Genomic DNA, 22,955 nt, shown 5'->3' on the forward strand with positions numbered 1-22,955 from the left:
GCAAAAAAAAAAGTGACTTTGCATTTCCTCTTTATCTTGGTGCCTTGAGCTTCTGCTGGAGGGGGAAACCCATTCTGCCTTTTGTTCAGAGGCTCTGATAGCTTAACTACTATACCTCCTTCTATAGCTGCAGTTAGGTTGAAGATGAAGCAGACAGAATACAGTTAATGTTTATAAAATCTGGGCTAAGGAGAGGCTTTTTTTCCTAGAAATACTTAAGGCTGTATTACATTGTAGAGCTTTAGAATACAGGTAAGTAAAATCAGTGGCTAGCAGCTTTACTCCAGAAGACTCCCAGGTCTCTGATTTAGTCATAGATACTACAAGGCATGAACGGAGAAGCAACAGAGTTTCCTCCTCTCATCCCTACGCTCATTATTCCTGAGAGTAAAGGCAAAGTACAGCACTTGTTCTCTTTTAAGATGGGATAATATTAACCAGGACCTGATGCATTTGTTGAGAGAAACTGAACATTAGTCACTAAAAGTGAGCTAGAAAGTAGTACAAACCACTTGTGTCTGCAGCCCGCTGAGGATTTCCCATGTTGAAATCAATTGGAAAAGGAGTCTGATGTCTGCTGGGCATCAGGGGCACAGTTAAAAAGTACAGCTCGTGTGTGACTTCTTCTGAGAGGTCACTGTGGCGTTACAGCTGGAGCTAGAGCTCCGCTTGGCAATGATGGTGACTATGAGGAGTTGGTATTTCACTCTGAAGAAAGGTAGAAAGCTCACCAAGTCATTAAGGTGAATTTTCTGCTCCAGAAAGGTTGGGTTTGAATTGCTGCTCCAGATCACATGACTTAGGTAAATTCTTTTTCTGGTTCGTTTTTGCCCCCAGCCACTCATATGATCTTCCCTAATTTTTTTTTGAGCACAACAGTGGCTGTAGTAGAAGGGCAGTTTTGAACACTGTCTCATTAGATTTTTTTTTTTCTTTCACTAAGCAGTTTCCCTGATGGGCTTTATTTCTATTGGCAATTATTAAAATCTGTGTTCTCTCTTTCCATTATCTCACCAGCAATATGTATCAGGGGAGTGCTTCCTTTTCCTACATTGTCCATGGTAACACACACCCCAGTGCTGCCTCATCTCTCCACCAGTCTCTAATGCTGATTTTGATCTTTTGCACTTTCTTGCTCAGTTTATTTACTCTGAATACACACAAATTCCCTGAAAAATGGAAGGGCCACATTCAAGGCCTTAAGAAGATATTTTTTCTCTCTTTGAACACATTGTTTCTAATACCCACACTGTTTGTTTGTTTTGGTTTCTATTTTTCAAATATACATAACTGTTTCTTCTGTGCCATGGAAGTGGGTGACTTGGACAAGCAGTTGGATTTGGAAAGAAATTTGAGTTATTTATGCTTGTCCTACCTCTCACTCCTAGGGAAGCACACTCAGACTGTATCAACTAGGTCTGTACCTTCTGGGTAAGGTGTGCCACAACCACATCATTTCAAATGGAGCATAGGAGAAGTGGCAGGACAAATGCATCTTTGTAGGAGTAAAGAAGTTACAGACATGTAAAGCAGGCTATAAATTCTCCCATTTCTGAAATGGTGAATAAGCAGGGCATTTGGGAGTTACAAAGAATAAGATTCATCTGTCCCTTTAAAACAGAAAAAAAATTGGCAGTTAACTCCCCTACATATTGCCTACAGGAACAAATAGTGAAAAAGCTAAAGAGCTGTCTTGACAGGGATACTCGCAGTGGGAAAGAACTTGTGTGCCATATGTCCCCCTGCCATCTGTGTATGCTCTCTTCTGGGTCGTGACATCTGGTTCTGCTTGATATCTGGCTCCGATTCCTGTATTTTTAGAGTAAACGGGACTTGATTCTCTTCAGAGACTGAAGAGAACAGACCACATGCTGACTTCTTCAAGAAAAGCCAAGTTTTTCAAAAAAGTATGTCTCCTCAGCCTAGATCTGAATGGCTTGGTACATGTATGTATTTAAATGAGCCAAGGATGTGCCAGCACCGTCTGCTGTCACTTTTTAAAAACTGCTAACTTTGGTGTGTTTGACATTTTTGGAGGGTTGGGCCATAAAGTTAGTTGGGTACCTAAATTAGGAGATGAATTGGCTTATTATTGAGGAAAGGATCACGTCCAAGAGAGCAGACAACTGAGGATGGGAAAAGATCAGGGGTCCCAGGGTGAGGGTTGGTGAGAGAATAGTAACATGTGCCATAGGAAGTGGCTGTAGGGATCCTGAAACCCCACAGCAGTGAGATGCACCGGTGTTGCACTGTGCAATGCCTCCACCTACTGATGCCTGAGACTGAAGATCTCCCTTTTTAAAAAAAGCCACTCTGTTTACATAAGATCATAACAAAGTTCTGTTGCTAATAATGCCAAGCCACAACAGTAAAAAAAACAAAACAAAACACCAAAAGGGGGTCAAAAAAGAAGATATTCTGATGACTGCTGTTCCGAATTATACTGTAATTATTATTTTTAGTGCTTTCCCCATGTTGTTTCTCAGTTGTAGGAACTAGCAGGGAGTTTAGTGGAAAATGAGATTTTTGGCCTTTGAGTCTGTACATCTGTTAATTCAGTGCCTCAGAATAATTGGGAAATGGGGAGGAGTTGTCCTCTGTAGAGCTGCGTTTCTTTATCACCCTCCAGCATATGTCAGTTAGATCTGACTGCTTTATGTTGAGCAGCACTTCACATTGATTATTCCAAGAAAAAGACTATGAATGGAGACCACTTCATCTGGGAGCTGCATTCCAGCAAATCAGCCGTGCATGATGTCTGGAGAACCGTTACCAACTGTGTGCTCCCCAGGCAATTGACAGTCCCACAGCTCACTTGACATGGTGAAGTATGGATAATTTGTGCCTAATTTAACTGTCTAGCCCACTCAGCTGGGAACAAATGGATCCAATGGTCACATGGTGAGAAAATCTTGGAGTCTGGAATGCTGAAGTGTTCGTAGGACCCCAGTACCCAGAGGGACAGTAGGCAAGATTCAGTAGTCCTGGAGTCCTTGAAGAAGAATTGCCTCTGGGCTGCCATCAGAGAGGAGCAGTCAGGTGCATCACGAAGACCATCTGAAACTGAATGTCACAATGTTCCTGAGAGCAGGAAGCACTGGCCAGTCCTCCCTGGCTCTGACAATTTATGAATCCAATTTCACAGGTAGTGTCTCTGCTACGTGAAATGATCAGTCCCCAATCCTTGCCTTGGATGGTGTGTCCAGGCCCCAAGGGACCTTGCAAACCCTCTTTTCCTTGGTGGTATGTAGCCCTTTTTTTTTTTCTTTTTTTTTTCCTCAATTAATCTACAGCCATATCGTTTATAAGTTGAAGAGAGTTTGCAAAATGGAAATGAGTGGTTTCAAAGCCTATCTAGAACCTTTGCCAAAATCTCTGTGGAGCAAAATTTTGTACTTGGATTAATGCCTGTCTTTAATAATAATATGGTTATTATTATTAATATTACTATTAATGTTAATATTAACAATAAATGCAGCCAGATCAAAAATCCTGCCATAGCTCAGGCAAAATGATTCTTAGTTCCAGAACTAATGGTGAAGATGAGACTTTGCAGAAAGTGATTAAAGCAATTAGCACAGGATGGCTGGGGCAGAGTGGTTTGTAATGCTATCATCAATTCAAGGAGCTCTCAGTAGTAGTTAGATTTTGTAGCGAGCACTCGGGTGGCAATTCTTAAAGTGTTATAGTAGTATATGTATTAGGATACATGAAGGTCATCTGATGACTGAAGGATCCAAGAGCAGCCCCAGGCATGCTCACGTGTAGGCCCTCAAATGCACAGTGGTGCCAAAACTGAAATTTTCTGCTCCAGCTGTAGGGAGGCTATGAGCAGTCGCTGGTATCCTGGGAGAGGCTGGGAGTTATGGGAGAGAGGGGCTCAGTGGGTTTGGTGGGGCTTCAGGAATCTGGGAGTCAGGCCATGCACTTGTTCTTTTCTTCTTCAGTCTATCTCTCTCTTCCTTGAAACCCACCAAAAGAGGCTGCTTCTTGCTCACCTCATCTTCAGTGGCACACAGCTGCTTCTCACAAAACCCAGCCTTACTCGTATGCCTGCACTTGTGAGTTACAACAGGTCCTAGCTGGAACTGGGATAGAGTGCTTGAGAAGAGAGTCAGTATGTACATTTCTCTCAAGGATATGAATAACACAGGGTAGTGGCTATTTCCATTTACGGAGTAGGGTCTGGGTGGGTAGTATGAGATGGTCTTTTCATAGGAAACAAAATGAGAGTTCTTGGCTGTATTGTAATGGGGGTTAAACCAAAGTGCATATTTTGCAAAAGAAAACATGTCATTTTCAAAAATAACCATATGACGACTTCTTTGGCAGCTAAATGCCATCTCAGCTGAGTAAGAGGCTAATAAGAAAAAAAAAAATCCTTGTAAGGCTTTAAGTGTTTAGCTAATTTGACCTAGAGCTGGTAGCATTATAAAGTCTTTGTGGCCTGGTCTGGGGGAGAAGGGAGGAGGTGAGGAGGAATAAAGCCAGTAGCACGCTATATAATTACTGATTAAGATCACATGTAACATTTTGAGCTACTTGTGGGACGTGTGAAGCAGCAAAGTGCCATTTTATCTTTGTATGTACCTCTCTCTAACCACAAATGTACTTACTATGGGCATATTTCACTGCTCTTGGCTTTTCTTTTTGAAAAGAACTCCAATCAGTCTGGTGATCTTCTTTTGATTTCCTGAGCGTGGCAACCTCCTGGATTGCCATGTTCCTCTCACAAGACCCAGTGTTGTGGAAATTCCCTTGCTTTAGAGGCAAAGCAGATTTTTTTCTTCCCCTAAAAGCTCCTGGCTTATTGTCAGCAACGTATTTTCAAGCGGGGAGTACAGAGCACTTTTGAGGGGAGCTGTGGAAGCAGTTATTTTTGACCTACACTGAAAACCTGCACCTGTATTTCATAACTCAGTGCAGGATGTATCCACCTGCAGGTGATCTGAAATGCCTAGGGGAGGAAAATGAGCCTTTTGACATGCAATGAAGTTTGGTTACAGATGCTGTGAGTCTGTGTGTTCCTCCAGCTAGGGGCTTGTAAGGGCTGGAGGGAGATGCGCTGGCTGCAGTAGCTCCAGCTGACCAATTCCTTGGGCCAAGAGCTGTCTCGCAGCCAAAGGACCCAGTTTACTTACAAGGGCTGCTGGGAAAAAAGAGGAACAACAAACGCTGGAGAAGAGCATGAGAAATACTCTGCAGAGTCAGGCCAGCAGCTGACCGAGCCAGGCATTCTGTCTTCAACAGAGGCGCAAGGAGCTGCTGAAAATCCGACCGATATCTCAACAGCTGCCCCAAGGCGCTGGGCTGGCTCTCCAATTGCCGAGGCAGCCGAGCAGGTTGCTGCTACCTTCTCGCCTTGCTGCCCAGCCTCCGTGTGCTCCAGCTTCTGACAGGATGCTCCGTCATTGTGGGAAAAGGGTGACATTCCCAAGGGCTCTGGTGGGTGTCCAAGCTGAAGCCACCCTTGCTCTGGTGCTGCACCTGCATGGACAGCCTCCCGAGGGTGCCAGCTCCAGCTGCACCTCTCGTCACTGTCAGCTCAAGCCAGCTTGGTTCCTGTGCCATGGCCGTGTCACTCTTTTGCTGTGACCATCCTGTAAGCTCCTCGTGCAGTGTCTCAGGTCTGATTCTGGGCCTGACGTCCTTGGTGGTTCCTCATGCACTCCCTCCAGGACAAGGAATGGAGCCAACAGCAGGCAGGCCTCTGAAAAGAGCTCCTCCTGTAGACCAGAGATGCTCCCACACGAAGCCGCTCTCCTTTTGCTTGATCCAGCCTAACCAAGCTGCAGCACCAGTTGTAGAGACACCTCGTGCTGGCAGGCTAATGGGTTTTGTCCCCACTAGCTGTTAGCTAAGACTAGCCAGGGTGTTTTAATGTCACAAGTTTCAGAATGCAGTGGTGGTTGAACAAAAGCAAGTGACATTTGTCATATAAGCGCCCCTGGAGATCTAGGTGTGCTTTGGTCTCCCGTCTGCCTGTTTGCCTACAAAAGTCAGCAGGGAGCTGGGCACATTTGCAGCTGCTGGGCCGTGGCTAATTTATCTCCAGCACTCAAGATCTGAAATCTGAGCTCCATTGAAACCTTGGGATCAGGATAACATTCTGGTGTCTGAACCCAGAAGTTTCTTTAGTATTTTGCTTCTTTTGCCTCTGTAGCAATAAACAAAAAACCATGTGAAAATGGCTGGGTTTTGCATAGCTTGTTTGGCCTGTGCTGCTCCAGTATTTCATGGTGTTTTGCCACTGCTTGTAGCAATAGGTGTCAAATGAAGTTGTGTGTTTACAGTGAGGTGCTTTTATCATGCTTACTCAGCAATTATTTAGACTGGGGCAGACTGCTGACTTTTTCTCTTGGGAGTGAAAAAGAGGGTTTTCTGCAAAGTCTTTTGCTATTGGTGGAAAAGAAACTCCCTGGGCTGGAGTATCAGAACCCAAACACTGTTCTGTAAGCCTTGAAAACCACACGGAGCGGAACTTATTTCCATTCAGATATAGTAATGCTGAGTTGGTCTGTTGTTATTGCATAACAAAATTAACTACATCCTCCCCCAGAAAAACAATAGTGTTGTCTTGCCTTATTAAGGTGACTTGGGACCCTGGAAGGTATTAAAACAGCTTTCTCTTGAAGAAAACAGTATTCTTTGTTGGTTCTTGGTTAGCAAATGCTCATGCAACATGAAATTACCAGAGAAATGCCTGCAGGCATCAAGCTGGTGTGGCCATCCCGTGCAGCTGGCTATCAGGAGAGTTGTGACACATTTTTGGTATTCTTCTGGCATGGTCTGACAGGTGCTTATTCCCTGTCCTCACAAGTTTGGATTGTCCTGCTCCCTGTGTCTGCCCACACCTGCTCCAAGGCTGCCTTTCTACTGTGCCAGTACTGCTGCCTGTCCGTGAAACCTGCCCAAGAACCAAACCAGTTGAAAAATAATTGTGCTTTTGTTGTTCATCTCAGCCAGTTGTTTCTCAGGCAGAGCTGTTTTCTGCACTGTCTGCCATCTAGGGACACAAAATATTTTTTTTCTGGCACAGGAGAGGTAGGAAAGCCAAGGGTGGAAGACTAGGATGGTGTGAGAAGCACTACTCCTAAAGCACAGCCTTGGTAGGGTTAAGCAGCTGTTTGATGGTCTGTGTTCTTGTGGCTATCCCATTTCCAGCACTCGAGTATGGTCCTTCAGAGCCCCCTCTGTAGATTGCAGTACAATGCCAGGAACACATTGAGGTAATGTCTCTCTTCTCTGGCCACCTGTTTGGGTTTTAAGGATTTTTTCTATGGATTGCATCTGATGGACTTTCAGTTGCCCTGGTCAAGGGGTTGAGTGAAAAAGGTCATATCCCACAGTAAGCAGCATGGTCTGAGACACCAGCTTCTGATGAGGGGTATTTTCTGCAACCAACACATTTTTTCTCATGTTTTTACCTATTCCTTTATCAAGCTTCAGCACAATCCCGGTGCTGGCCATCCAGCTTATTACAGAGAAAAAAGTGATGGATCTTCAGGAAAGAGTTATCAGCCCTGTGTAACTCCTTGCCAGAGGACACTGCAGAAGTAGGAAGTCCACACGTTCCTGGGGAGACCAGACTTGGAAGACAGATTCAATAGAAGGTGAATAAACAGACAAAACATAACAGGCTCAGGGAATTCCTGGTGCTGAGAGCAATTGGAGGCTAGGAGAGCACTGAGGTGGAGTTATGGTGTATGTTGGATGTGAACTTACTCTTTATTTTTCTTAATAGTCCTTACTGCAGAAGAAGTTAGCTACTGAGCTAGATGGTCTGAACCAGCACAGCTGTTGTCATGTTTCTGTGACTCGAACTATAAAAGCAATAGAAGGATGGAGCTATTCCATGAAAGCTTGCTACCACTGCTGTTGACAAGTATTCTTTCATGTCTTTTTTTCATATCATTTACTGATGGTTTAATTCCATAAATGGCAAGTCTTGAAAGGAATCATCTTGTCTGAATTGTAGACTCTTCAAAATTCATCATTACTTCTTTTGTCTATCTGCCTGTTCCTTCATGTCAGTGAAGTTTGTTGTCATTGTCCATTACATTGCCTCAACAGGCTCCACAGTTGCTTTTTATCCTTCTGAGAATTTGTAATTTTTCCACGATTCCAGTAACCTCAACTAGCTGTATATTGGCTCAAGATCTGTTATTTCCATTCTTGCAGTAAATTTATTCTTTGTCTTTTCAAGCTTTAATGGACCATCTGAAGGGACCCTGCTGGTGAAAACCACCTGGAAACATTTTGCTAGAGCAGGTTCTACTTCTTTTGTCATCACTGTTCTATTGTCTTAGTCTTTCGAACAGAAATATTTATTTTGTCTTGATGCAGATGATACTTTTACTGCTCCCTATTGGATATTACATTTTGACTGAAACTTCTGGGTGCTTCTTTCTTCTCATTAATATACACAGAATTTCCACCATAAGAAGTTAACTCCTTCTTTCCTGACATGTTTGACTCAAATGACCAAAACAGAAAAAATAGGAGGTAGTAATAATCGAGTACAAACAAGCACATTGACCTACAGTAAGTTCTGTTGACTTTGGCATATATAAATAATGAAAGGAAAAATGTACCTGGAACCTCACAGACTTTTCTGTTGGCAAGGTGCAGGGAGATGCATGGATTAGATATAGATGCAGTTATAACAGTGCTTTTAGAATTGAACTTCTCCTAGAGTCAATATGAGCCTCTGACTAGTTATGACAAATACTACTTACGACCTCCTTTAAATTCCACTGTTTTAGCTATGATGGCAGGTGGAATTGTCCATAACAATGACGTGCTGATATTATTTAATGGTAGGATTTCCATTCTAGGCTTTCTTTTCTTCAGCTCAAAAAAGCAACAACAACAAAAAAGAAAAAAAAAAGGAAAAAAAAAAAAAAAGAAAAAGATAATCAGAATTATTCATTTCCACTTTAGCTGGAGCATGGAAAATACTTACTGGCAAAAGTAATTTCCAGTAAGGAGTTAGAGGCGAAGTTGGTGGAAAAAATGGTTACAGGTGGGAAGCTGATTGATTGACTGACTGAAAGGAAACATAACTGAAAGGTATGCCCACTGAAGTGTACAATCTCAGGGGTTTTTTTGCACATAATCCCATTCCTCTTCATGCTGGCTGGAAGAGGTTATAGTAACATTTGTTACAATACTTAGTCGTGCATTTGAAAGTTTCTTCTTCTGAAATCTGCAGTCCAGAGATGTGTCCCTGCTTTCCTCATGGTGTTTCCTGAAAATGTAGTTGAGGTGTGTGCTGTTATGCTGGGTTGATATGCTAATCTATTGTGATGAATTAGCTGGAAAACATGCCACAATCTTGTTCATTTTCTATTTCTTTTGCTAAGTGTACGTAGTTTTCATCTAGATTTAAAGTGTTTACAGAGAATTAAGTTTTCTTTGATTTAGATTTTCTCATGAGACGCATTCTTGTAGTGTAAATCAGTATTTTCTGAAACTTCATAATAAACTACTCCAGAAAGACAACACAAACCGAACAGAATATTTTTAATAACAATAATAACTCAAGGATTTTAGTGTCTCCCAGCTATTTTTCAAAGAGTATATAATGTAACAATTGCTTTACAGATATGTTTCCTTAATTGGTTTATCAGCCAGAGAGTTGCTGTTCTACTTATGACTACTTTTAACTGCCTCTTTCCATCCTTTAGTTTATGAATTCATAAAAAAGTGCTTTTGCTAGTGATGTGGAGAGATATTAAACCGATTTTCTGTGTTTATTTCACATGATAGACTGCCATTTCTGCTGAGCTTTTAAAATTAAAACTTTGTGGCTACCCAAAGGTCAGATCTGACACCTGAGGTTTTGCTGGGGCAGAAAACCAACCTGACAGAAACCTTACGTTGACTTTACAGTATCAGTAAGCTTTGTGACAGCAGCAGGAGAAAGTCTGTGGAAAGAGCTCTCCACACAAGCACTCTTATCCAGAAAACTTCTGGTTGTCTGAGAAAATTAGGATAAATTAATTTGCATGAATGTAGTATTGCTTCTGTGATATCCCGCAGAGCTAGATATGTCAGTGCCTATGGGCAATGTCTTTTTCCGAATTTAGACACACACACCCCCCAAAGGGAAAGGGATGGTCTAATCTGGTTAGTGGCAGAAGGTGAGGACCTCTAAGACCTTTGGAGGGAAATCCCTAAATTGGCTACTCTTGACCCTTACTGTTGACTGTAGAGAGAACTAAAAGGAAATGCTTACTTCCACCCCCAGTCATGATGTAAGCTGGCTCGCTATCTTCTGAGAAGAGATGCTAACTGAGCAGAAACAGCTCTGATGATACAAAAAAAATCTGAAGGCATGGTGCACCTCTGCTCAGCTCTTCATTCTCATTCTAGCCTTGTGGTTAGTGCATTCGTCAGGAAACTGATGACATATGTTGCCCTGAAGGAGAACGTGTTCCCTCAACTCCTGCTAGGACACTTTCTGCTTCTTCTGAGGTACCTGGGCCAGTTTGTACCTGGTGGTGCAGTTTTGCTTGTTGAAAGCAAGTGTGAGGGAGCCCAATCCACTTAAGAAGAGTCAGAGCCTCAGAATACAAATTTCTTATTAATGTCTACCCCCCAAGTGGCTAGAGTTAAGTTCATTCTTGGCTGTTCTCTGTCTTCCCCATGATTTATAAACCTTAGCATGTAGCATCCCAGTCTCAGTGGTCAGGGTGGAGGGTTCTTCCCTTAACATAGAAGCCTCTAGACACCTTAGAAGTTGTGTCTTCTGGTTTCTGGATAAGTGTTCTGACTGGAAGCCTTGTCTGGGCATTGTGGATTGTTCTCAGTCTGAGTTGTAAATGATTTTACATCAGAGAGAAATCCCTGTCCTTTCCAAACGATGGGATTCTGAGTGTGTAGAGTGCCTATCTCAAGCACAGAAGAGACCTTGATTGAGTTCAGGCAGTGCTGGACATCAGATGTATGGGATTTTTGCCTGAGGTGTGGGTCAGTCCTATTTTCTAAATCCCAATTCAGGCAATATTTAGCTAGAAACACAAGATATGATAAAGAATTTCTGGCCATGTCTCTGTTGTCTGGGCTTGAATGGCCTTTGAGAACAGCAAAGTGACTCTATCCTTTATAATGCACCAAAATAACCTTTTTTCCTGGGTAATGGAAATGAATACCAGAAGTCTCCTGGTAGTCTGCAACTTCTTTAAAGTAAGAAAATAACAAATCTTATTACTGTCTGGATGTGCAGTGTCTGACCCAATCATCTCCATGTCACCCACCCATCCTGTCGCATCCACAGCAGTGTGGGCATGTCTGCACTGAGGCTGCTGGGGCAATACGGAGCTGGCCAGGGAGCATCCTTGGCTCCATGGCCTAGCCTATGTTTAGTGTGTACCTGTGTGATCTCACCCGAGGATGTCACTCAATTCATTTAAGATACAAGAGCCTCAAGATGATTACTGAGCTAATCACTAATCTGGACACAGGCTGTGGCATTCACTCATGTGCAATTATCCAAATGAACCATGCAGGGTGGCTGGCACTCGCTTGCGCGTCCAGTACATGGTGCACGCTAACTCCATGGAATCAAGAGTATGTGAGGGCTTACATACCATGATTTGTCTGTCTTTGCAGGACAGATATTCACTGAACTCATACGCATTTTTAATAATTTTTCATTGTTTTTATTACTTACTTCTACTTCTGCATTAGGGATGTTTATGTACCCCGAGAGATACCATGTCCACATTAACTAATAAAACTAAGCATCCTTGAATTTTCCTTCTTTTAGGCCTACTTGTGTCAACTGCTCTTTTGTAAACATAAAATAGGTGGAATGTGGTTTATCCTTGACACTGAGGTGTAGTTTCCCCAGCAAAGGAGGGGCCCAGAAGTGCCCAAAGCAGCTGGTTGTATATGCATATTTTTCCCAGATGCCCCACTTTAATGCAAATGGAGTCTGCAGTTGATGAGATGGCCCTGTCAAGCTGTGAACTATTAATCACAGTATTTGTGAGATGAAATGAAATAACCGACAGAAAAAGGAATTTAAACTCAAATAAGAGTTACCTCCACTTTTGTGTTTCTTCTGTTTCCCTATTAATGTAAAAAATAAGAACTATCATACCAGTTTGCACAACCTCCCCCAACCCCATCCCCGGATCTTTATCTTGTTGCTAACCAAAAGCACAAGCCATCAGAAACATGCAAAGGAGAGGATGATGAACTCTGCCAGTGTCAGTCACGTGGGATGGACATCCTCAGTTTAAAGTAGCTTTTCCAACAACATCTTAAATGATATCTCTCCATCTTAAATTTGAGTCATGCCTTTTGAACCCAGCTGTGCATCTACTTTTGACAGCTTCATGTGGCGATTAGTTTCTGTTTCTATTTATGTGAAAGAGTAGTGTTCTCTGCTTTAACCATGTGCCTGATCATTTCCCTATTTCTTTTATTATGAAAAGTACCGAAAAATCATTCCCTGTGTAATTTTTCCAAGTGCTGAAAGTCCTCCCTTTTCTCAGCTGCAGAGTGCCAGTCAATTTGGTTTATCCCTGTAGCAAAAGCCCTCTGTACCTCTGATATCCTTACTGCTCTTTTTAGTAACTTTTTTCATGCTATTATATCCTTTTTTGTCACTGACAACCAGGATTACATCCAGTGCTCAAGATAAGGATATATTGCATCAGTATAATAACATTTCCTGTTTTGTTCTCTGTTCTTTTGCTAATAACTCCTCATGATCTGTTTGCCCTCTTGGCAGCTGCTGAACATCAGGCTGTTTTCAGAGAAAATCCAAAATGACCCCAAGATGACTTTCCTAGGTAGTGAAAGCTGATCGCTTTGTATGCATTGGTAAGATGATTTCTCTGAGAATAGTGTTTTGTGTAGGTCAATGGCTAAAAATAACAAACCAAATAAAGCTAGAGGATACCCGATCTCATGGGCTTTCCCATGAAAATTTATCTGCTGTCCAAAAGTAATCATTCTGCTACAGAACTGACTGACAGAGTGGCCTTTGGATTTCAGTTAGTTTCACAGGATCTAGGAAACTTCCAGCATTTGGGTCCTGTCCTAGAGCCTTAGTCCTGGACTGGTGTGTCTGGGAGCCACAGGTAGTTAGTACGGCTGTTGGGTTCCGGCGCACGAGCCTGTGATGTGGTCAGAGGAGGACAGACAGACAGACATACCTCCTCACATTGTACAATGCAGAGCACTGCTAATGTGGGAGGTCTCGGACAAGCTTGCTTCTGCAGGCTGTTAGCTGTAAAGCATAAGTTTAGGAACAGTTTGGCTTGTGGTCACGGACTCTGAGCGTGATCAGGCAGGAGTGCTTGAAACCTGCAGCTCTTGAAGGCACTGAGGTCCTCAGAAGCTGCTAGGAGACTCTGCAAGCTGTGCTGCTGGCCATGGAAATGAGGTGAAACAGAGACGTTTCTAATCAAACACTTTTGGATAAAACAACAGACATGAACTGACCTCCATTTCTGGCTGGATCCATGCTGAGGACTCATATTTCTAGTGTAGGCATTGATCAGCTGTGGGTTAACCTCCTCACAGGGGCTCTGGGGGAGCTTGTGCTCCACTGTCTCAGAGAGCTGCCTCCCAGAAGTCATCCATGGACCCAAAATCCAAAGAATAAATGGCTTTAAAAAATGTTTGCTTAATATGAAGTCACACTACCATCCAGCACTGAATCCCTGCGTAGTAGGGTTGCCCGTATTGTACCGCCTTCAACCTACAGGGAAAGCAGATGGGACACGGCTTCTCCTGTGTCTTCCCAGCAACCGCTGTGTCTTATTGGCACCTTGCAGGCCAAACTGTTGTACACAAAGACCTCTCAAATCTAGTAGCCCTGGTGAAGACCTGCCTGGGTTTGCAACAGGCCATAGTTGCATTGTAATGGAAATACCTTTAAATTGTTGTAACCCATGATTTGAGTTGCATATAGCAGGACTCACCTGAACCAGCAGAGGACAAGCCTTACAAGTGCAAGTGCAGCAGTGACCTGACCTGAGCTGGCTTTGGTGCCCAATAACTCCGTGTAACACACCATGTCTGCTGTCCTGAGCTATCACTGTAAGAGATGGAGCTGAAAGTTGGGGACTAAATGAACTCAATGGGCATTTTGTGGACATTTTACAAGGGTGGTCTGTAGACTAAGGGAATGATACCTGCATATTATATCAAAGGATGGGAAGAGGAGTGGTGCTTAATGAGGATGCGTTAGATAGTGTGGGACCTGAGCAGGATGTAAATAGTACGGAATAAAGGGTGGAGAATCTGCTGAATTTGTCTGGGATAGAGTTAATTTTCTTCATAGTAGCTGGTATGGGGCTCTGTTTTGGATTTGTGCTGGAAACAGCGTTGATAACACAGGGATGTTTTAGCTATTTCTGAGCAGTGCTCACACAGAGCCAAGGGCTTTTCTGCTTCTTCCCCCACCCCACCAGTGAGCAGGCTGGGGGGGCACAAGGAGTTGGGAGGGGACACAGCCGGGACAGCTGATATTCCATACTATATGATGTCATGCTCAGTATATAAAGATGGGGGAAGAAGAAGGAAGGGGAGGGACGTTTGGAGTGATGGTGTTTTGACTTCCCAAGTCACCGTTAGGCGTGATGGAGCCCTGCTTTCCTGGAGATGGCTGAAAACCTGCCTGCCCATGGGAAGTGCTGAATGAATTCCTCATTTTGCTTTGGTTGTGTGTGTGGCTTTTGCTTTACCTGTTAAACTGTCTTTATCTCAGCCCAGGAGTTTTCTCACTTTTACCCTTCCGATTCTCTCCCCCATCCTGCTGGGGGGAGTGGGTGAGCAGCTGTGTGGGGCTGAGCTGCTGGCTGGGGTTAAACCACAACATACATACATTCCATGTAGAATCCTACAGAAATGAGGAATTTGACCTGGGGGTAACAGAAAGGTGAGCAATCGATACACCAAGACTATGTTATGCAGGGAGAGTAGACATGGTGACCACGGATGAGAACAAATAGCTCATTTTAGATTGATGGGAAAAGAAGCTTAGTTCTTGGAACAGCTCGTCTCCCAGGAAGATTTACAGGAAATCATATGGAGAGCTGCAAGAAGGTTTTCTATAAACAGAGGAGGTTTGGTTAGTGAGGGAAGAGAAAAAAGGTTGTGTTGAGTTTATATTTTCACGGTGAAAGAAACAAGCCTGAAACCTCAGGTAATAAGTGCTGAAAGGAACTCTGCATGCCATTTGGTATCTCTGCAGCTTACAGAGATAGGCAACTGTCGATATTCCCAAAACTTCTTGCAGCTGGCCAAACTGGGTACATACTGTTCTACAATAAACAGCCCGTTTGCTGACATACTCTGTCCTAGTTTCCATTAACTAGCTGCTGGGAGTCAGGGCCAGAGAAGGTTTTCATGCTCATAGTCGTCCCTGCTTTGTCAGGTGCTCTAATGTCTAAGGATTAGGTGCTCTAAGGATTTCTGAACTCTAGCAGGGGACTCCTTGGTGTCTGGACATCTGGCTGCTTCAACTATAGAAAAACTAACAAAAATGTTGATTTTTTTTATTCTAGGAAGAATAAATTGGGTGAGTTTTCATAGAAAAAGCTCAGAAGTTCTACTTTTCATGAGAGGCCTTGTTTTTCTTTCCAAAATATTTTGAACTTCCAGGGAATTCAAACTCCAAGTTGCAGCCAGATTTGATAGTAAATACAATGAGATAATTATATTAAAGAATGTTCTTAAAACCCCAGTCCTTAACCTATAGAAAAAATAAGACATTTTCTTAAATAGTGATATTATCAAAAATATAATTTTTACAACTAAAGCTCTGCTCCTGCATGCTGTCAGTATGTCATGACCCTCTTTTATCAGTAAGACATTAACTTCCAGTAATTCATATACATTAAGGAACAAACAAGACTATTTAGTAAGAAGTCATTCTAAATAATATCCTTTGTCAACAAATTATCTTCAGTGACTTTCTGGAGAATCCCAATTCATTTTAGTTGTGTAAATTAATAAGAACTACGTCTTTCGCATGTGAGCTATATTTTCCACAATGCCATGTATTTGTAGAAGTTTCTTCCTAAGAAATTGTATAGAAAAAAATCCTTCTCAGGGAAGAGGTCAGATAGGAGCAACAACGATGTGCTGAATAATACTCTGTTTCCACAGTAATGGGAAATAGAGTGGGTGCTGCACGGGAGGACGTTAGCTTCCCATGCACTCCAAGAGGAGGGTTGGCTGTAAGGACCTGGGACTTCTGGAATTAGTCTATGCTGTTGCACCGAGCAATGACCTCTTGGATCTGATGGTCTTTGACTTAAAATTTGGAAGATTTCACTTACGTACGTCTTGCCTGTGCTCTGAAATTATTTGGACACAGGAGGGCTGGTTTATTCAGCGTTTCTTTTGTGGATAAACTTTGGGTAGGTTTCTTGCTCAAAGATACTTGCCTGCTCAGACTCACTCTCATCTCCATACTTTAAGACATTCTGGCATCCAAGGACAGGACCACCTGTGGGAATGGAAGATCCTGGAGACTCAGCAGAGTATTTTTCTTTCCGTAAGAGCAACAGATGTACTGCACCGATCCTCTCTCTGGTAGGCTCCGTGGCCTCCCCATGGGGATTCTGCTGGTGGTCCGGTGACATTCAGAACAGCTGCTGTTATTTTCATTCTGGCTGGCTGCATCCAGCCTCTGTGGGATGGCAGCACAGCTGCTTTCTTTTTGGGGCAAGGCATGGAGCAGAGAAATTGAGAACTTCTTTAGAAAGGGAATCTGGTTTTAAGACACAAAGGCTTTGGTGATGATGTTAAGATTTTTGTTTGAGTATAGTCCTTGCCCTGAGAAGCATAACTATCATGGTTAAGATCTTTTATGAACTGCTGGTGATCAAATAACTTCCCAAGTAATATAATCAATGTGCAACCCAAAGGTAAATACATGCCAGCCACACTAAAAAGGGCAGATATGATTCTTGTTACTTTAGCCAACTACTTCCTTCAAGATACTCTCACCTCCTTTTTGCACCTTCTGAACTTTCATACACTGGCTGGCAACTAAAATGGAGCTGAAAACCTGACAAGAGGCTTAATAGCTCTGCCTTGGTGGGATGAAGGAGAAAGATGAGTATGCTGAAAATACTGATGGCTTTGTAACACTTAAATTCTTATTAATCCTTTTCTGTCCACACGTCCCTCACTGACCTTGGTGTCTGCAGGGCTGTTTCTCACATTGTCTCACTCTTCTCTCACAGTTGCTGTGCAGCAGCTTTTACCCTTTCTTAAATATGTTATCACAGATGTGCTACCAATGTCGCTGATGGGCTCGGCCTTGGCCAGCGGTGGGTCTGTCTTGGAGCCAGCTGAAACTGGCTCTGTCCAACATGGGGGCCTCTCCCAGTGTCTTCTCACAGAAGCCGCCCCTGCACCCCTGCACGTCTTGCCACATAAACCCAATACACTCTGGTTAAGCATGTACCCCCCAACAGTGTCTTCTTGGGATAACTGTCTCAAACTTCTTGAGGAAAGGAACCAGCAGAGCTATTTGGGGACCAACCCATTCATCTTTATCATAATGTGGATGGTAATAGGACTGCATGATTAATGATAAAGACCAGGGGCAACTGCTACCTTGGGGGAAGAGGAGTCCATCCCCATCAGAATATTGTAACCCTTGAAAAATAATTCTAATTTCTTTTTTGCACAAAGCATGAGGTGCCTATGCTAGCCGCAAGTAAGGCATCGCAATGCAGAGGAACAGGAAGGACACTGCAACCTCAGTAGGGTGGATCCCCACCAGCTAAAAAACATTAGACCTACCATGGGTTTGGGCACACCCAGCAGCAGCTTCCCTGCCATCCCACCATTTGCTAACTCCACCAGTGGTCCCTACGTTGGCCGTGACAAACGTACATAGTGAAACCTTCCCTGCCAGGGTCGGTTCTGTCCAGCTGTCCCTCCCCTGCGTGCAATGACAGTCTGAAAGCAGGGTGCAAAAAATGTACACAGCAATTATTTCCTAGCTAATAGAGGTAGGTATTAGACAGACAGGGCTAATACGCTGCGAGGCTAAGCGCTGTTTCTTGGAGCAGAGTGAACCCTGATGTTGCCGAGTTGCTGTTTTCCTATCTCTGCTTTTTATCTCAGGATTTTATCTTTTTTCGTGTCATTGTTTTTGCTCTTGAATGCTTGAACTCCTGACTCTCATGATCTCAGTAACTTAATTCTATCTGTTTTTTCACTTTTTTTATCTACCGTGGCTTTAACTTGCATACTTTTCACAGCTCAGGAGTAATTTTGCCAACCCAACTGAGTTAAGTTCATACAGCCATGCTGCACCAAAACCAGCCATTGAGTCACAGACAGCTGAGTCTCTGGGCCATTGACTGCTAGTGCTGGTAAGGACCTGTGGGGCCAACTACAGCATCTTGATGCCAATATCAGATTTTTCTTTAAGGTCTAACACCTAGTGGCAGCTCCACTAGGGTCCCAGCAAACTCTTCCAGTGCTTCACTACTTTTCCTGTTAAAAGATTTTTCCTGCTGTCTTGCCTAACTATTCCTTGCTTTAGTTTAAGCCCATTACTTCATGACCTCTTTGCTTGGAGAACAGATGATTCTCTTGCTTGGTGAAGTGCTATGTGTAGAGGCTGCCAAGGGAGCATGACGCATCTAACTCCTCAAACAAATTTATTGACATATTTCTGTAAGCACATTTTTCCATATACTTATCAAACAGGATTTTTTTTTAGAAACTGGGTCAAAAGTTATGAAGCATTCAACATTGATTGTAGTTCCTTATGAAAGCTGCAGAATGGCTTTTGCTCAGCTGGCAACTATCCCCTTTAGCCAGGAGCTCAGTTACCCACCTGCATCATGATCTGGGAACAACCTGGGCATGGGAAACAGACCATGGGATGAAGAGCTTTTCTGAGGTATGGACAACACAATGAGCACCTCTGATCTAAGTTTCAGTGGACTTTATGATAGAAGAACTTATTCTGTATCCAGGCAATGGAAGTTAGCTTGACCTGAATATATTTAACCTTTCCCTAGAGTAACCTGACATGTCGTGGTGAGAGGATGCTGAATCTACCACTGAATGCAGATGGTTAATCCAGACTTTTTACCTCAGTCTCTGGCATCAGGGAATGAGGAAGACCTTGATTCCAATGAAACTGCAGAAATCTGAGCAGGGAGTGGTTTGTGAGTTTTTCAAGGTGGGGATCTGAGCCGACCCTGACTGGCCGACCAAAGCATTGTGAGATTTCACTGTTGCAGGTTTGGGTTTTTTTTAGCTCTTTTTTGCATTTTCTGTGTCATACGGGAAGTGCAACCCACAGACCACTGCTAGACCAAGAACTGGGGAAAGCACGGGTGTGACGGCAGTAAGATTTTTGCAGTCTGGCTTATAATTGCTACTTCTTTGTGTGTTGATGTGGAGTTGCTGCCTGCTGACAGCAGAGTCCCAGAACACTGCAAGTGATAAATAGTATTCATAACTCTGCCAGGGAAGAATAAGAATTTGAATGACCATAGTATAAAATCTTCTTGTTTGGTTAAAGAAAGAATGAACAGTTGATTCTCAAGATGTCTTTAGGGGTTATTCTGCTAAGATGTACATGCTGATTTGTCCCCTGGAATTTGGCTGATTTGGTACTGAAATTGCCCTTTTAGACTGGCTGCTGCACAAGAAGGGGATAGTTTGGGACGTCTGATGGGTTCAGGTTTAGTGCTGATGCTCAGAAGTCTTGAACAGTGCTCCCTAAAAATGTCTTTCTGGCATTCAGTGGCCCATACGGTCTCCCGAATCCCTGCTCTGGTCGGTCACTGCACACCGGGTCATGCCCACCACTGTGGTGACTTCTCCCTCTCCCTCTTGGTCTCCCAGAGTTGCTTCTGGATCTCCTGTGGAACTGCCCTGCTCCTCCAGCCTTCTTTCCCTCAGAGACTTAATTTAGCTGCCGGTGCAGACAACTGGTTTCTCAGCAGCCTTCTTTTATCAGCTTAGCTTCAGTGAAGCAGTTTCCTTCACTAAAAACTGTTCCTGGTGCTCCAGGGACTTTCAGAGCTGTTCTCCGGGAGCTGCTGCCAGACTAGACCAGGCAAAGCTGTCACTTGTTTTCGAACAAAATCTGTTTCAAAGCACCCTCTGTTGGCTGAACATCCCTTTTCTGTTCTCCCTGGGTGTGTGAGAAAGCTAGTAACCAGCCAGCAGATTTATTACAGTATAATCACGCTAAAATGGAGTAATTTGTGATTAATGGGAAACCTATGCTATTGGTAAAAGATGTCTGATGATTAATTGGAATGATGAGATGTCATCTCTGATAGGTACTTAAGGTTACTACAGTAATTTGCATGTTCTGCTCTGTTCCGTGGGAGGTGTCTCAAAATGAAGCTGTATATCTTGCTCCTACGGATATGAATTGTACAAGCCAGTTCAAAAGAGTTCCCAGAAAGATCGGGTACAAGCCACAGCAGAGAAATCGGTGCAAAGGACCCAGCCGCAGAGAGCAAGCCACTTCTCTGCTTTCTGAATTTTCCAGATGGTAGGTCAAATTTCTATATTATCATTTAATCAAAAATAACTGAAGTATTTTATAAGAAAGTTTATTTCAGCTCACTTCTGTGCTTCTTTATCTCAAGAAAAAATATTAGATTAGAATAGTGGATACGCTTATGTGATAGACAAATAATTTTGGGACCAGCATAATGATTTACCTTATAATGAAGTGTATTTAGAAATGGATTTGCCCTCAGTTTTCTGGCAGATATTTTTACTAATTATTCAAAGAAACAGCAAATATTTACTTTGCAATAGATTTTTCAGAGTTTAGTATATTTATGTCCTTTCTCGCTTCAAAATGTTTTGTAAGAATAGTGTGTATATAAATTCTAACATTTCCATACCTGAATATTGAAATTCCTAAATTTTACACTTATAGCTGGAACTAGTGTAGGTGTTAACTATTGTGAGTGCTAGTTGTGGAATAAGTTCATTGTTATTGTTGCTATTTTAATACCCCGTTTTCAGTCAGAATGGGTTTTCTGGTTTCCTAAAAGACTGAAAATAACTTTCAAAAGGTGAATGAATGAATTCTATGTCTTAGTAAACAAATCTCACACAACTGCTATTTCACGGTATGTTTATGTTGTAAAGTCTGTTAAGCTTTTTAAAGTAGAAATTGCAATAACATTTCCAAGTTTTGTTAGTATGCAATGTATGGTATTTTTATAATGTTTGTTCACTTATATAAACAGTACTACAAACAGTTTTTTTGCCAAATACAATTTTGGAAAAAAATCACAAATATGTTACTAACAAACACAGTTGCCTTTGGAGAAGCAAGGAGTTAAGCCCTGTGGACTACTGCTTCCGTGACATCAGTAGGGGGTTCCCAGTTCTTTCATCTTCCTTTGATATTGGATCATTAGGGGCCAGGTTTTGACATATTCAGGTAGTTATCCCAAATCTCTGTATTTGGATCTAGTGCTTTTCAGCATCAGACTGAAACTTTACTTCACAGAGCTTAGACTTAAGCTCATAATATGCAGGTATTGTGAACTATAGGAAGAAAGAGATTTATGGAAAATGTCTCCTTATCTTTCCCCCCCTGAATATTAGCAATCCAAATTTATGGTATACTGAGGACCCAGAAATCTGTTATGCAGGTTTTACTTCAGACAAATGTAATAAAACATAAGTTCTAAATAAATCTGCAAAAGTAGAAAGAAAACTCATAACTATTTCCAGAAATTATGGTCTTTGTCTCTCTGTGCTTTGAGCTACAGGGACTTCTTCCTTTTGATTGTGGGATGTGCGGTGTCTCAGTGCCTTTGTCTTGTGCCTCATAATACCCTTTTTATTTGACGTAAGTATCACAGGTGTGTGAATGCTTTAATCTTGTTTTGCACAGGGTAATGCTGCAAGCTGTAAGGCACTAGTGAACCAGTCCTTCTCTTGCTATTTGCTGTCCAGAACTGCAGCCTCTGCCTCGGTTTTTATTGAAGTAATTTGGCAGTTTGCTGCTGACTTTGGAAAATGCAAACAGAAATATATAGTTCTTTAAATTGCCTGAGCTCTTTTTATTTTCAAGGAACATTCCTCTTTAATTAGAGCCCCATATATTGCACGTATTCACACACACAAACCCTGAACTTTACTTAAACTGCTGCCAATACACAGCAACTTAAAAATGGGGGGAAAATCAGTAAAGCAATCATCAAAGTGAGGTGGGGAGAATCTGTCTTTTCAGCACAACTATTTTGTACTGTTTTGGTATAGGCTGGTAGCCCAGTATGTGTAAGGTCTCACGAGGACATGCTTCTTCAAGAAACAGAAGGCTAAATACAACAACTGGCAAGTATGATGATAGGCAAATACAAATTTCTTACTTCTGGATCATTCCGGCACTTGTTAGAAGAGTTGGTGAGGGCAAGTAATTGGCTGTCTCCATTCCTGGACAAAGCTGTATCTCAAAAACGGAGAAAGCACAGCTCCTTCCAACTTTTTGTTAATCACCAGCCTTCCATTTCTAGGGCTGCAATAGCACTGGTAATAAGGGACTCACCAGTGTCTCCAATAGTGGTATCAGTTGTGGCCAAATACAAAATAGCCACATACAAATAAAATATCAAATGAGAAAGAACCTAATTTCTGACAGTCTCCAAATCTAGTCTATGATTTTCCTTTAAAAATCAATCTTTTACTTTTTGTCCCCTTGCTGAAGTATCTGCTTGCTTAAACAAAATAGCTGTAAAAAGTAGTAGGACAGTTAGTGTAACTGCTGGTATACCTCCTTGGGGGCAAATAAGTTTGTGGAAGAGAACCAAACACTTGGGGGGAAAAGGCTCCCAGCAGAGAAAGAATATTCTGAATATTTTTTATGTCTATTTAATTACTCAAATAATCTAATGATATTAAATTCTATTTGTTATTCAGCTTAGAGTTCTTCACTTAGCTGATTCTTAGGGTCGGTTTGGAGATTC

General features: G+C 42.4%; 1 protein-coding gene across 1 annotated transcript in view; it reads left to right on the plus strand.

Annotated features, from left to right (window-relative positions):
* The first annotated feature begins 19,686 nt into the window (after positions 1–19,686).
* Positions 19,687–22,955, plus strand: part of IL1RL1 (interleukin 1 receptor like 1) — a 29,250-nt gene continuing 25,981 nt past the window's right edge. Inside the window, exon 1 of the mRNA XM_069770131.1 lies at positions 19,687–20,515. The gene's annotated coding sequence lies outside the window, so the exon portion shown is untranslated. The remainder of the gene's footprint in view (positions 20,516–22,955) is intronic.

This window comes from Haliaeetus albicilla, chromosome 25 (genome assembly GCF_947461875.1).
Source record: "Haliaeetus albicilla chromosome 25, bHalAlb1.1, whole genome shotgun sequence".
NCBI classification, from domain to species: Eukaryota; Metazoa; Chordata; class Aves; order Accipitriformes; family Accipitridae; genus Haliaeetus; species Haliaeetus albicilla.